Below are 9,732 nucleotides of genomic sequence, written 5' to 3'. Positions count from 1 at the left end.
GCTCACTGCCATTGGTCAGCACGCAGGGTTCCTCGCACGTTAGTGGGTACCTGAGTGAGTGCCGTTTGGGGTCCCTGGCGGGCAGGCCCAGCCAGAGGATTCTAGCCACGGCTACTCCTAAAACGGCTAACGGCCTGCCGGGAGGCGGAAAAGACAAGGTGACCGAACGAGAAACTGGAAAAGACTCACCTGTGAAATAAAAGGGTATCGTGTGGTACAATTCATTGCTTAGTGTGCTCCTGTGTACATAATGACACTGTAACTGTGGTTCGGGCGATTTCACTCCCCCTCCCACTCTTCGGTGCTCTCGTGATAGGGCAAAAACCGAGTGGAGGATGCGGGCATCGATCCCGCTACCTCTCGCATGCTAAGCGAGCGCTCTACCATTTGAGCTAATCCCCCAGCTGGTGTTGGTTCTCTTCTCTTTACCTTACAGGTTGTTTTACGATGTCCGCAGACCAGGGTATCAACAGCAATTTAGGATATTTATTTAGCAGAGAATACAATGAGCAAGATATTTAAATAGGCATATGATAATACACCTAAGCAATAGCGATAAAGGCTAATATTGGAACACGTTACTATATCTTTGCATCTAACGCACAAGAGAGCTTTACCGTACACTACTTAGTATATGTGTCTTACTATCAGCAGTACTATGCAGAGTCAACAGGCAGCCTCTAAGTACACCTTTCTCCCCAGGGTGTAATTGGATTAAATTGAGACAAAAAGCGTCGCACGAAGTCCTTCGAGCCGGAATCGAACCAGCGACCTAAGGATTGCCGCAACTACATCCACTACAGTCCTCCGCTCTACCAACTGAGCTATCGAAGGCTCCGCTGCTGTTGGACCCTGCCGATTACTCTCTAATACTTACCGAGGCCGCATTCTTCCAGGGATTAAGGGGTTTCAAATTTGACTCCCACTTTTTCTAGCTAAAAGAGTCCTCCAGGATCAGAGCCCCTTGGGCCTCACAGAGCAGAGATAGCTGGAGACGGAAAGGCGAGGAAAGGACGCTGCCAAAAGACCCGGTTCCCAGCCCGGAACGAAGGAAACACAGGACATGCGCTTCCCGGGCATTCCCCTGCTTTTTACAAAGCGCTACCAGCGCCCGGGCAGTTTCCACAGCGGGCGAACGCCCAGCGAGCCGCCCGCGTCCCGGAGCCCCTGGGCGGCTTTCCCCCAGGTATGCCAGCGCACACTGGCTTTGCGGCCGCAACGCGCAAACTCCGTTTGCAAAGCCGATGGATCACTTTTCCTGTTTCTGCTCCAAATTTCCCTTCGGTTTCTCCTGGGGTGCAAGTAAAATGCATGCTCTCCTGACGTGAAGGACATTCCTTCAAGTAACGAACGTTTCGTCGGCATCTATTCATCTTGACTAGAGCAAGAAAGACACAGGCCACCGAGTGCTCGAGGCAGCAGGGCAGGGCAGGATCCGGCAGGTGTTCCCGTGATTCCGGGACCGGCCGGCGTGGCCGCGAGGCCCCCGGGAGGTGAGGAAGTGGCCCGTCGGCTGCTACGCGCGTGGGGCCGCGGGGCTGGAGAACAGGTTTTCCCGCCCTCGGAAGTGTTTACAAGCCAAGGGGATTCCTCTGCAGCAGGCCTCGGGATGGACACCCACATAGGGTCGGGGTCGGGCGGCCCTACAGTGCCGGGCACAGGCCACTGGTCTCCCTTGTGAGTTTATGCACAGGTCCGCTTACCCCGGGGAAATCGTGGGTTCCCCAGGGCCAGGGAAGGGTCTTCTGCCTCGTTTGAGGCCCCTCCCCTGCCACTGTGGATATCTAGATGTCTTCTGTGGGGTCATGGACTGACCCCTATGGGTCTTCCCCCACCTCTGTCCCTATCCCACTCACACCTTCACCTCTCTGTTCCATGGGCCTGCAGTGTCGGTCCACAATCCTTTGCCCACCGCAGCTACCGGGTTTTTAAAACAAAGAAGCAAACCTAAACCCAAGTCCTCTGTGAAGCCTTGCTTTGTACGTAGTCTGGCGGGGTGGGAGTGTGGGGAGATCTGGCCTGGGTTTCCAGCTCTTGGCCAACTGCCTGCGCTACCTCGAGCCACCCTTGCCTGGGCAAATCCAGGTCGGGTGATGGTTTCGCACCTTGCAGCTCCAACATTTTATGATTTCTCTCAGGCCGAGCTTTAAATCCAAAGCTATCTGCTAACACAGAGCGCAACGCGGCTTTCTCCCTTGTGACCATTCACAAAGCAAGAGGTTAACATCTTCCCGTTGATTTCTTGGTGTAACTTCATTCTGCCGATGCAAATGCGGCCATAGTGTCTGAGAGCTGTAGCCTGGGGCGGTATTTCTTGGCACGGTATTTAGTACTATAAGTGATATATTGATTCTCTCTCTCTCTCTCTCTCTCTTTCTCGGGCTGGGAAGCGGAACACATTTTATTATTTTGCCTTTTTTTTTTAAAATTCAGGTGAAATTCACATAACATACAATTAACCATTTTAAAGTGAACAATTCAGTGGTATTTAGTACAAAGACAGTGTTGTGCAAATATTACCTCTCTCTAGTTTCGAAACTTTTTTTTTAATCACCCCAGAACACCTTGGACCCTTTAAGTAATCACTCCCCATCATCACTTCCCCTTATCCCCTGGCAACCACTAATCTGCTTTCTGTCCCTATGGATTTGCCTATTCTGAGATCGCATATAAAATAAATCATAAAATATGTGATCTTCTGTGTCTGATTTCTTTCACCTAGCATAATGTTTTTGAGACTCATCCAAGTTGTAGCATGTATTAATACTTTGTTCCTTTTTATGGCTGAATAATATTCTGTTATATGTCAGTCCATGACCCCACTGAAGACACCTAGACATCCACAGTATGTACACTATTCCCTTGTAGTACGGATATTCTACAATTTGTTCATTCATTCATCTATTGGTGAACATTTGAGCTATTTCCACCATTTAGCTATTATGAATAATGGTGTTGTGAACATTCATGTACAAGCTTCTGTGTGGACATATGTTTCATTTTGCTTGGGTATATACCTAGGAGTGGAATTGCTGGGTGAAATGGTAATTATATGTTTAACTTTTTGAGGAACCACTGAACTGTTTTCCACAGCTGCTGCACCATATTACATTCCCACCAGCAATATATGAAAATTCCAATTTCTCCACATCCTCGCCAACACTTACTTTCTGGGTTTTTTAAAAATTATAGTCAATATTTCAGTAAACTGAGCTCAACTAATTATAAGCATTTTCCTATGTAACTTAAGATACTTTAAAATCACTATTTTTTTCCTTTATGGCCATCATTTATTAAAAACTAATCATTGATACATTCTTATTGAAAGAGCTAAAACATTTTTCCTTGTAGCTTGTAGCTGACCCTCTGATAAAGGTATGTATAGAATGCTACAGAAACACAGAGAAACTATTTGGGAAAGGGGAAGAGAGGGAGCGAGAGAGGAAATCAGTTTCAGAGGTAGTGACAGAGCAGAGCTGAATTTTGAAAGATAGGTAGGATTTACACTGAGTGGAGTGGACATCAGGCAACAATCGCTGGGAGATGGAAATATAGGACCCTGGTCATGGAGACAGGACAAAAGATGAAAAATGAGCAGAGACCAGGACAAGATGGAACTTTCATGCAAAAGAATTTGAACAGCAATTTCTTATGTGTCAGAGTCCTCACAATTCTAACAATTTTGTTGTTAATAGCAGTTAATATGAAAATCTGGGAAAATCATCAAGTGGTGGAGAAAGTTTAGCTAAACAACAATTTAGTGAGGACCCATTTGGCACCAAGCTTGGGGCTAACACTCATGAATTAAAGTGTGGACTTTAATATTGTGGTTATCAGTTAGGTTAAAATCCCTTTTTAAAAATAGGAGATGTTGCAAGTGAGTTTGAATGAGTAGGTATTTCCAAGATTGGATAAGAGCATACAGCTTCAGGGTCTAATTTAACTGATAAGTGATCCACTCGTTTTTTTGTGGGGGGACAGAGTCTCACTGTGTTGCCCAGGCTAGAGTGCCCTGGTGTCAGCCTAGCTCACAGCAACCTCCAACTCCTGGGCTCAAACAATCCTACTGCCTCAGGCTCCCAAGTAGCTATAACCGGCATGTGCCACCATGCCCGGCTAATTTTTTAGTTGTCCAGCTAATTTCTATTTTTTTTAGTAGAGATGGGGATCTTGGTCTTGCTTAGGCTGGTCTCGAACTCCTGAGCTCAAATGATCTGCCAGCCTCAACCTCCCAGAATGCTAGGATTACAGGCGTGAGCCACCACGCCCAGTTAGGAAGGTGTACCTTTTAAGAGCATTGAAGAATTTTATACTTTTTATTGCTTTTATTAATGGAATCTTTACCTCATTTTATTCTCCAACTGGTTATCACAGAATATGGGAAACCTTTTAATTTCTATATCTCATATCCAACTAATTTACCACTTATTAGTTCCAAACATTTTTTTTAAAACAGTAACTAGGAATAAAACCCTTTCATCTGCAATTGATTTTATGTACTATTTACATTGCTTATTTGTTTTTCCTGCCTTATTGCTCTGGCTAGAACAGCAATTCTCAGAATGCTTGTATACTCTTAAAAATATTAAAGATCATGAAGAGTTTTGATTTATGTGAATTACATCTATCAATATTTATATTAGAAATTAAAAGTGAGAACATTTAAAAATATTATTTAATCAATCAATAGCAATGAAAACTCCATAGCATTTTAAATAAACAATAAGTATATTTTCAGAAACAAAAAAACTTTGATGAGATTGGCATTATTTTACATTTTTGCAAATCTCTTTACTATCTGGCCTAATATAATATAGCTGTATACTTGTGTCTTCTGTATTAAATCTCTTATTATTTGTTGCTTTGGTTGAGCTATAAAAAGAAAATCTGATTAGCCAGAAGAGGTGGCGCACACCTGTAGTCCCAGCTATTCAGGAGGCTAAGGCAAGAGGATTGCTTGAGCCCAGGAGTTTGAGGTTGCAGTAAGCTATGATGATGCCACTGCACTCTAGCCCAAGCAGCAGAGTAAGACCCTGTCTCAAAAAAAAGAAAAAGAAAGAAAAAGAAAACCTGGTTTTGCAGATATGTAGTTAGAAAAGGAAAGAGATAATTGTGGACATTCTTCTGTGTTACCACATCAAAATTTCAATTTTCAACATCTTTTACATTAAAATGTATTGGTCTGTCCTGTACTTTGAATAGATCTTTTACTTATGCATTATTTTGCAACATTATGCATTGGTCATTTGGAAAATATTGGTTGACTGAGCTTTGCAGATCTCTTAAATGTTGACACATTTTATTATTTAGTATCAAAAAATCACATTTATGAATATTACTTCCCATGTCATCAGAAAGGGCTTTAGTGTTAAGAAGCTGCCAAGCTAATGGAGAAAGGTACAAGTTTTCCAAAATTCTAATTTTATTTAAAAGTTCAAATTCTATTATTGGCAACAAATACTATCAGCTGTTTTCCTAGTAAAAGGCTCACTATGTTCATTTAAAAAATGTCTGTCAAATACACACTAAATAATCATAGTTTGTCAGTTGTCCTTTCAATTAAAAATAGTGTTCCAGGACATTATATATTGATAAAAGGGTCACTTTGTCAAGAAGATATAACAATTATAAACATATATGTGTGAAACAATAGAGCCACAAAAGAAATGAACCAAACATTGACAGAATTAAAAAGAGAAACAGACAGTTCTACAATAACAGTAAGGCCATTCAACATCCTACTTTGCAATAGATAGAACATCTAGACAGAAGTTCAACAAGGAAATGGAGGACTTGATCAACACTACAAACGAACTAGACCTGTCAGACATACATAGAACACTTCACCTAACAATAGCAGAATATACATTCTACTCAAGTGGACATGGCATATTCTCCAGGATAGACTACATGTTAGGCAACAAACCAAGTCTCAATAAATTTAAAAAGATTTAAATCACACAAAGTACCTTCTCTGGAATGAAGCTAGAAATCAATAACAAGGAAAACTCCACAATTCACAAGTATGTGGAAATTAAACACACACTGTTAAGCAACCAATGAGTTAAATAAAAATAACACAAAAGAAATTAAAAAATACTTAGAGATTTATAAATGAAAATGAAAACACAACATACCAAAACTTATGGGATACAGTGAAAGCAGTGCTCAGAGGGAAATATATAGCAGTATATGCCTACATAAAAAAAGAAGGTCTCAGATCAGTTACCTGATTTTACACCTTATAGAACTAGAAAAAGAAAAGCAAACTAAATGCACAGCTAGCAGAAGGAAGGAAATAATACTAGAGTGGAGTTAAATAAGATAGAGAATAGAAAAACAATAAAGAGATTTGATGAAACCAAAAGTTGGTTCTTTGAAAGGATCGATTAACAAAACTGACAAACCTTTAGCTAGAATGACAAAGGAAAATAGAGAAAAGACACAAATAACTAAAATCAGAAAGGAAAGTGAGGACATTACTACTGACCTTAGAGAAATAAAAGTGATTAAAAGAGAATACTATGAACAATTAATTATATGCCAACAAATTAGATAACCTAGATAAAATGGACAAATTCTTAGGAACAAAATACCTAGAAGACTGACTCAAGAAGGTACAGAAAATCTGAAAAGAAATATACCAAGAGATTAAATCAGTAGTCAAAAACTCCCAACAAAAGAAATCCAGGACCAGAAAGCTTCAACGTGAATTCTACCAAACATTTAAAGAAGAATTAACATTACTCCTTTCAAACTCTTCCAAAAAATAGAAGAGAAGGGAACACTAACTAATTCATTCTGTGAAGCCAGCATCGTCCTGGCAGCAAAGCCAGACAAAAGCACCACAAGAAAACTACAGATCGATATCCCTTATGAATATAGATGCAAAAATCTTCAATAAAATGTTAGCAAACCAAATCCAACAGCATATTAAAAGGATTACACCATGACCAAGTGAAATTTATTGAAAGAATGCAAGGGTGTTCAACATAAGAAAATTGATCAGTGTAATATAGCACAATATACCACATAGAATGAAAGAAAAAAAAACACATTATCATCTCAAATGATGCAGAAAAGACACTTGACAAAAGCCATCAGTCTTTTATGATAAAAACACTTAGAAAGCTAGACATAGAAGGGAACTTCCTCAACATGATAAAAGACATTTTTCAAAAACCCACAGCTAACATCACACTCAATAGTGAAAGACTGAAAACTTTTCCCCCTAAGCTCAGGAACAAGACTAGCATGCCCACTTTCACCACTGCTATTCAACATTGTACTGGAAGTTCTAGCCAGAGCAACTAAGCAAGAAAAAGAAATAAAAGGCATCCAAATTGGAAAGGAAGAAGTAAAAACTATTCCTATTTGCAGATGATATGATTCTACATATAGAAAATCCCAAAGAATCTACAAAAACATTATTAGTGCAAATTCAACAAAGTTGCAGAGTACAAGATCAACACACACACACACACACACACACACACACAAAACCCCAGTTGTGTTATGCCAACAATGCACAATCTGAAAAGAAATTAAGAAAATAATATCACTCACAATAGTATCCAAAATGATAAAAACATCTAGCAATAAATTTAACTAAGAAAGTAGAAGACTTGTACACTGAAAACTATAAAATATTGCTAAAAGAAATTAAAGAAGCCCTAAATGAATGGTGGAAAGATATCCCAGGTTGATGGATTGGAAGGCTTAATATTGTTAAAATGGCAATAATACCCCAATAAATCTACAGATTCAATGCAGTCCCTATCAAAATTCCAATAACTTTTTTTTGCATAAATGGAAACTGCAATCCTCAAATTTGTATGGCACTGCCAGAGCCCCCAAATAGCCAAAACAATATTGGAAAAGAAAAACAAAGTTGGAGGACTTTCTGATTTCAAAACGTACTACAAAGCTACAATAGTCAAAACAGAATGGTACTGGTGTAAGGACTGACCTATAGACCACTGAGATAAAACTGAAAGTTCAGAAATAAACCCATATATCTATGGCCAATTGATTTTTGACAAGGATGCCAAGACCATTCAAGGGGGAAGGAATAGTGGTAGGACAACTGGATATCTACAGGCAAAAGCATGAAATTGGACCCCTACCTTATGCCATATACAAAAATTAACCCAAAATGGATCGATGACCTAAACACAAAACCAAAACCATAAAACCATTAAAAGAAAACATAGGGGTAATCTTCATAGACTTTGGAGTTTTGGCAATGGATTCTTAGATTTGACACCAAAATCACAAGCAACAAAAGAAAAAAAATAGATAAATTGGACTTCATAAGAAGGCCAGGCATGGTGGCTTGTGCCTTTGATCCTAGCACTTTGGGAAGTAAGGAGGGAGGATCACTGGAGGCCAGGAATTCGAGGTTACAGTAAGCTATGATTGGGCCCCTGTACTCCAGCCTAGGTGACAGAGCCATACACTGTTTCTCAAAAAAAAAAAAAAAAAAAAAAAAAAAAAAAAAAAAAAAAAAAGAAAAAAGAAAAAGAAAAAGAAAAAAAATTAAAAACTGTGGTATGTGAAAGGACATTACCAAGAAAGTGAAAAAGAGGCCGGGTGCGGTGGCTCACGCCTGTAATCCTAGCACTCTAGGAGGCTGAGGCGGGTGGATCGCTCAAGGTCAGGAGTTCAAGACCAGCCTGACCAAGAGTGAGACCCCGTCTCCACTAAAAAATAGAAAGAAATGATCTGGACAACTAAAAATATATATATATGGAAAAAATTAGCCGGGCATGGTGGCGCATGCCTGTAGTCCCAGCTACTCGGGAGGCTGAGGCAGGAGGATCGCTTGAGCCCAGGAGTTTGAGGTTGCTGTGAGCTAGGATGATGCCACGGCACTCTACCCCAGGCAACGAGTGAGACTCTGTCTCAAAAAAAAAAAAAAAAATGAGCAGATTCTTCCAAGGCACTCTGGATAAATATCCATAATGCCAGGTCCCTCAGCAGTGTGCAGAGATGGAGCCAAACAACCAAGAGGAAAATAACAAGTGTTGGGGAGGATATGCAGAAATTGATTGGGACCCTCGTATGTTGCTGGTGGGAATGTAAAATGGTTCAGTCATTATGGAAACGCTTTGGTGGTTCCTCAAAGAGTTAAGCATAGAATTACTATATGACCCAGCAATTCCACTCTTAGGTATATTCCCCAAATAATTAAAAACAGGCACTCAAGCAAATACATATACACTTATGTTCATTGCAGCACTGTTCACAATAGCTGAAAGGTGAAAACAGCCTGAATGTTCAGCAAGGGATGAATGGAAAAACAAATTGTCGTCTATACATATAATGAAATATTTTTCAGCCATGAAAAGGAATGAAGCATTGATACATGCTACAACTTGAGTGAACCTTGAAAATATTCTTCTAAGTGAAAGAAATTAGAAATGAAAGGTCATATATTATATGATTCTATTTATATGAAATAACCAGAATAGGCAAATCCACAGAGATAGCGAGTAGATTGATAGTTTCCAGGGGCTGAGAGAAGAGGGGCATGGTGACTGCTAATAGGTGTAGAGTTTTCCTTTGGGGTGATGAAAATGTTTTGAAACTAGATAGAGGTGATTACTATACAATACTGTGAATGCACTAAATGCCACGGAATTATTCACTTTAACATGGTTAATTTTATGTTATGTTAATTTCACTTCTTTTAAAAAAATATAAGGAAGGTGTTCCATGAAAAAAGTGACT

General features: G+C 39.8%; 2 non-coding genes across 2 annotated transcripts; both read right to left on the bottom strand.

Moving 5' to 3' along the window:
• Positions 1-329: 329 nt before the first annotated feature.
• On the bottom strand, positions 330-402 carry TRNAA-AGC. Its single transcript has one exon. It is a non-coding gene; the product is annotated as a tRNA-Ala (tRNA).
• Positions 403-744: 342 nt separating this feature from the next.
• TRNAY-GUA lies at positions 745-834 on the bottom strand. The gene is given in 2 exon segments: positions 745-780; positions 798-834. It is a non-coding gene; the product is annotated as a tRNA-Tyr (tRNA).
• Positions 835-9,732: the final 8,898 nt, after the last annotated feature.

Source organism: Propithecus coquereli, unplaced genomic scaffold, assembly GCF_000956105.1.
Source record: "Propithecus coquereli isolate 6110/MARCELLA unplaced genomic scaffold, Pcoq_1.0 Scaffold39, whole genome shotgun sequence".
Taxonomy (NCBI): Eukaryota; Metazoa; Chordata; class Mammalia; order Primates; family Indriidae; genus Propithecus; species Propithecus coquereli.
This window is presented reverse-complemented; position numbering and strand designations above follow the sequence as displayed.